General features: G+C 44.2%; 1 pseudogene across 1 annotated transcript; it reads right to left on the bottom strand.

The window, feature by feature from the left end:
* Positions 1–251: 251 nt before the first annotated feature.
* On the bottom strand, positions 252–4,852 carry LOC311045975 (macrophage-expressed gene 1 protein-like; annotated as a pseudogene). The gene is made up of 3 exons (XR_014602905.1): positions 4,480–4,852; positions 1,992–2,086; positions 252–1,881 (listed from the first exon to the last, which is right to left on the bottom strand). The product of XR_014602905.1 is annotated as a macrophage-expressed gene 1 protein-like (transcript).
* Positions 4,853–6,157: the final 1,305 nt, after the last annotated feature.

The following is a 6,157-nucleotide window of genomic DNA, read 5'->3' as shown; positions in this document are numbered from 1 at the left end:
ACTTACTGTATATCATATATGCTACAACAATAACATAGCTCATGTTATTTGCGTGATTAATGCATCTTGAGAGCTTTGCGATTAAGCACTTCCTATTCAGTATTCGTGTCGAGATACCAAAACCCAAGACACTCAAGAATGTTACTCTTGTGTAGCATACATGACCTACAACATCGAAAATAATAAAGTTCACTGTATGATCTTAAACACATTTATCCTCTCACTGTACAATACATTTCTGTGTAGGCTACTTGATAAAGTTAATTGTTGCTCCCAAGCAATGGAAGAGTCTCTTCCTCCCTGTCTTTTTTACACAATGGCAACCCCTTCTTCCATCTTACTGTGAGCACCACACCTGCAATCATGAAGCTGACTAAAGCAATGACCCCCAGCCCTATACCTGCCTTCGCCCCACGTGCACCAGGAGAATCTGGGGCATGCATCTTAATCATATGCTCAAGATCATCGGTCTCAGTGCTTATCCATGATTTAGATGAACTCAGTTTGATCCAGGTCTCGTTCCCTTCTGTCATCACTGTGATTGTGTTGTTTTGCAGCAAGCTCATCGTAGGAGGTCTAGTGAAAGGAGGTAGACGGATGGACAGCGAATAATTACCTCGGAACATTCCTGACTTGACGCAGTAGAGAATCTCACAGCCGTCACTGACTGCGGCTTGATGCTGGCTGAACTGGGGAGGACAGTGATTCTGATTTCCTGCCAAGGGGTTCGTTGATTCACAGCTGAATAAACCGCCAAAGGGCACTGCGTTTTGGGCACCAAGTTCATAATCATCACTCAAACAGATCATTAAATCATTAGCCAGGAACTTAATTGGGGTGAAGTATTGAGGACAGCTCTTTCTTTTGGTGATAGGATTCTCAAGGGAGTTGCCATAGAGACCTCCAAACAGAAACCCTTGGTCCTCTGCAGGACCATTGGAGTAGCACCAGTATGTATGGACTTTAGCCTCGTTGACATGGCGACGATACTCACAGATGTCATAATAGCATGTAAAAAATAACCAACAGGTATAGGAAACTGATTCACAATGCCTAATAGTATAGTCTTCTGTTTTCACCTCAGTGCGTAATAACATTGGCTTGTAGGGTTCGCGGCAAGAATAATCACCTGTATGTAGGTTTTTCTGAGCCAGTTCCTGGCAGAATGTAGGGCTACCACTATATGTCTCACATTGCTGGAAGACACCACCAAAACTGAGGTTTGTGGCTGCCCCCGCACAAGACTTGTCATCGACGTTAGCCTGAAAGTTAAAGTTTGGTGAGTCAATGTCGACACAGCCAGGGTGGGTGTTCACTGTATGGTAGCGCTTTATGGCCTGTTGCAGATAGAGAGCCACCTTGTTAACGGTGGGCTCTGGCAGATCGGGAAACGTGTTGGTGTTTATGACATAGTGTAGTGGCAGCCCAGACCGGTCAATAGCAATAAGGTTATTTCTGGTGCTCTCTTGCCACAGGTCAAGACTCATGTTAGGGTAGAAGGGTGCACCTCCGTGGCCCTCGATGAAGGAAGAAGTGATGCTATTGTCATAATTGCTCTGCTCTGATGAGTCATGTTTGAACCCAATATCTACACTAATTGAAAACAATTGAGAAAACTTAAAGCCAGCTGACGCTTTGACAGAAGTCATTGTGGAGTCACTGCTTGAGACATAGGACATAGTCTTTAACTAAGATAGCCCCAGCATCAACACTAGTTACCACATTGGTTCCATAGTCGGCCACTATCTTCTCTGACAGGTAAGTGGCTTGTCTGGCTTGGTTATTTGCAATGGCGTCTGCAACGTTCTCTACTTGTCGAACAAAGTGGGCATCCAGAGTGAAATCAGGATAAGCTTTAACTGTGTAAATGTTGTTCCGTATCTAGGAAAATGAGAGAAAGGGAAAATGTGTATAAGTAAGTACATCATTTCCCACATTTGCAAGACCACGAAAAAAAGAAAAAGAAAAAAGAACATATTAAGGGAACTCACTTGTACTCTGCATGTGTCAGAGCGGTCTTTGACTTGGTTGGTTTTCACCCTCTTATGTTCAGCAGAGAATTTAGCAGTCACTCCCACATCGGCACCTGTAAGACATAAGATTAATATAAAAGGTTACCTAATACCTATCATTAATGAAATAACAAAAACTAGAAGGCGAGAGGGAATGCTGTCAGACGGGCAGTCTGTGGGTCGCAGGCGACTGACTGTATCTGACAGTGGAGGGAGGGATATGGGATCAAACTTATCCAAGGATACATGACACAGGGAAGGGACAGGGACATGGACAGCAGGTGTGTGAGCTGACTTGAGGGTTGTGATTTTATCAATAAAAAACGTTTTTAAAAAAACTCGCAGAGAGTGGGTGAAGGCACAAAAGAGGGTAAAGTGCGAGGATTTATGAGGGAATTAAACACTTTAAAAATGACTTGGGGTTTATGGATTTTTTTTTTGACTAGGGTGGAGATGTGTTCCGTTTTGGCACGTTTGACGGCTTTCTGGTAATTGGACAGGCGGCCTCGTAGGATCTCTAGTGAGACATGCAGTTTATTATTCCGCCATTTTCTCTCTGCTTGCCTACGTGCGCGTCTGAGAGCGCGGGTTGAGTCGTTGAGCCATGGCTCAGAAAGTGCTTTGGTGCGTGAGATCCTGAGGGGGGCAACAGAGTTCAGGATATCAGTACATGTGAGGTTGAACCTAGAAACCCTCATAAAACCCTCATAAATCCTCGCACTTTCAAACTGGTCAAATGAGTACCTCTGCACTGAGAGCACCGATGTTAACAAGGGCGTGGAGCGATGAGCCGTTAAAAATGGCAGGGAATTGTGATGGAGTTGTGTGGTTAATCGCACGTGAGCAGCATGCGGGGGCAGAAGAAATAAGCTCTGTGCAGGGAATAGAAACTGAAAATAAAATGGGAATGTGGTCGGAGATGGTTTTAGATAAGGGGCACAATACAATGGGGGAAACAGATAGTCCATAGGACAGAACAAGGTCCAGTGTATGGCCCTTTATATGAGTCGGGACAGTGACGGACTGGGTGACTAACCAGAACAGCTGGGCTACCGGAGTCCACAGTTAAAAGGACTAACCCCTTCCCTCATTTTTGAGATTTTGAAAATCACTAAAATCATTTATGAAGTCCTTGTTATATTTGGGGGAGGGGGGGAGATTCAATTCGAAGGACTGCAGTTCGAAGCAGGAAGTTAAAAAGGTCATTCAGAATAAACAATTTATGAGTACTTGATCTGGTGTTGAACAAGGCCATGTTTAAGTTTAACCTCAGTGGTAGGACGGGATAAGGCACGTCTCAGGGGGCAGAGGAGAGTTTTATAACACAATAAATGTCTTGCCCCTTACACATAGCCCATATTCCAATAAAAAACTAAAACTAACACTAACAGTAATTAAAAACTAAGCTCAATAAAAAATAAACTGGCAAACCCGCTTCAAAATGAATTAAAACTAAACTGAAAACAAGTTGAAATAAAAACTCGAAAAAGTGTTCCTCGGAGCACAGGTCTCGCCAGGCCAGGTAGGTTATTGTGGCCTCCTGGTGGTGCTATAATATGCCTTTCAATCGGACACTGCATTCATGATTTGAGGCATTTTGTTCCAAAAATGTGCTTTGCTAAATTAGACCTGCTGGTGGCGCTATAACAGGCCAATGTGAAAAGGGTGGCAATTTTTCCTCGGCCTAGTGGGAATGTGTGTGCAAAATTTCACGGGAATTGCACGCTGCGTTCATGTTTTGTGCCATTTTCTTCAAAGCGGACCTCTCCGGCAAACTTTGGAAGCCAATGTTAGCCAATTAGGATGGAATATGAAAAATCTGACAGATCTGTGTTGATCACCTGACTATAGAGATACTGTGTACCGAATTGTGTGTTTTTTGCAGAGCCGTCTGGGAGAAATGCGGGGCCCGGTGCGGAGTTGGCGTGCGTGGAGTACCCGCGCGCGCGCGCGATTTTTTTGCGGTTTCTGTCCGATATATCCGAGTTTTGGGTGGTTATTTGGGGTTATTTTTGCCCTCAAAACATCAAGTTGGGTGTCATGTTGGGTGTCATGTTAAAAAAAAAATGTTCCCGTTTTTTTGCGAGGCCCCCCGTAGCGCGGGGCCCGGTGCGGCCGCACCGTTCGCACCACCCTTCCTGCGGCTCTGGTTTTTTGGACAGAATCTGTACGAGATTCTATGTAGTGATATCCAAAAATGTGTTTTACACAAATCGGCCTCCTGGTGGCACTATAATAGGCCAATCTGAAAGATTTGGGGCAGAGGTTCGGCTTTGGCCTCCAGGGAGTGTGTGTGCAAAGTTTCGCATCGGCCGGGCCAACGGTGCCGTAGATTCGCTGTTCACAGACACACACACACGGACACACGGACACACGGACGGACAGGGTGCAAAACATACTCTCTTGCCATGCCTTTCGGCCTGGCGGAGACAATAGATGGTAAAGACAAATGCAAAATTATAATAACCTTGGTAAGACGCTTCCATATTGATGGATTCAGCTGTGGAACTGCTGTGCTCCAGCCAGGAACTGATGATCTCTGCGTAGGTTTGAACATTTGTCACTTTCCGGGGGATGACAAACACCTCGTCAGGCACCAGGTAGTACCCGTCTTCGGTGGTCTGGCACTGGGTGTAGCTGAAGCTCATCACCCGACCCATGTCCAGGTTCCTCAGGTTGTCCCAGCCTCCGCCAGGCAGGACCTCCAGGGCTGTGATGGAGAGGTCGGTGGAAGAACGGCAGTGTTGAAACCAACTGGTAGGAGCACGGAGAGGGAGGCGGTCAGGGGAGCAGACATGTAGGAAAAAGAGAAGCAGCAATGTTGCTGCTCTCGGGGCCATGGCTGAGTGAGGAATGAGTGGAAATGACTTTCCATTTCAAAGAAAACATTTCCTTGTGTTTGTACAGTAGGTGGCCAGTGACTTTGACCAGTTTCACTTTCAAAATGACTTTGGTGTTTGTGTGACATGCATGATGCAAAGGTTTTGAAAGTTAAACTGGTCAAAGTCACTGGCCACCTACTGTATGTACTTGGTCTGACAAGATAAATACCTAGGCTAAATGTTAATATTGTTTATACATTTATATACTAAACTGTACCTTATTGTAAAATTCTCTTTTAGTCTATTGCTGGTTAAGCTCTGTAGCTGTTCTTCTAAAAACAGCCATGCTGTCAGTATTTGTAACAATTAGAGAAACTACATAATGGAGAAATTGTCAGTGCTTTAATAACAGATTGATGACATGATGAATAGGATGGATACCACTGCTTTATTTCTGTTATAATAAAACAAAGAAGCTACCTGAAAAGCTGTGTTTTCCATTTCATATCGGGTTCTGCTTGATTCATGGTGCAGATATTGTTGAGCATATTATACTTATGCGGAACACAGGGGAAAAAAAGTCGACACAAGATTTTAGACGTTTCATTGGACGTTTTAATGAAAAGGACCAAGGTTAAACTGGAATTGGACGGAGGCGGAAATCTTCGGATGATGTTGTTTCCGGATCCGGGTGAGTGGAAAGTGAACCTGATCACTCGTCTGACAGAAAACATCGCGATCTTTTACGAAACCACATAAACAAATATATATGTTTTTTACGTCTTTGGCAGAATTGGTATTTGAAAAAAAACACAATGTTAATGAGAAATGGGCCTAAAGTGTGACAAGATTGATGGCTCGAGTTTTTTTTCTTTTAGTAGTGGATGTACAACTGTGTGTTTAAAGGCAGCAGGGACACATCCTGAGCTGAGACGTCCCACTGAGCAATAGTCGGCTATTAGACGTCGGTCTAAAACAGGGTTATAATTGGTCTAACAGTGAAAGTTTTTTAGTGGTCTAGGCTTAGCCTAGACGTTGATTAGCTGTTTTTTAAATAATATAGACGGTCTACCAATTGACGCTTAAAAAACAGCTAATCAACGTCTAGGCTAAGCCTTGACCGCTAAAAAACTTTCACTGTTAGACCAATTATAACCCCGTTTTAGCCTAGCCCTTAGACGTATTTTAGATCTCTAATAGCCCGATCAGCAGTAAAACGGTTGGGACAACCGAACAAAAAACCTCAACAAGGAGCCGGGAGGGGATGCTGTCTGAGGGACAATTTGTGGGCCGTAGGTGTAAAACAGGGGTGGGCAGTATTTA

This window comes from Gymnoscopelus microlampas (assembly GCF_963454915.1).
Source record: "Gymnoscopelus microlampas genome assembly, chromosome: 1".
Taxonomy (NCBI): Eukaryota; Metazoa; Chordata; class Actinopteri; order Myctophiformes; family Myctophidae; genus Gymnoscopelus; species Gymnoscopelus microlampas.
The sequence above is the reverse complement of the archived record's forward strand: the minus strand, read 5'-3'. Positions and strand labels throughout refer to the sequence as shown.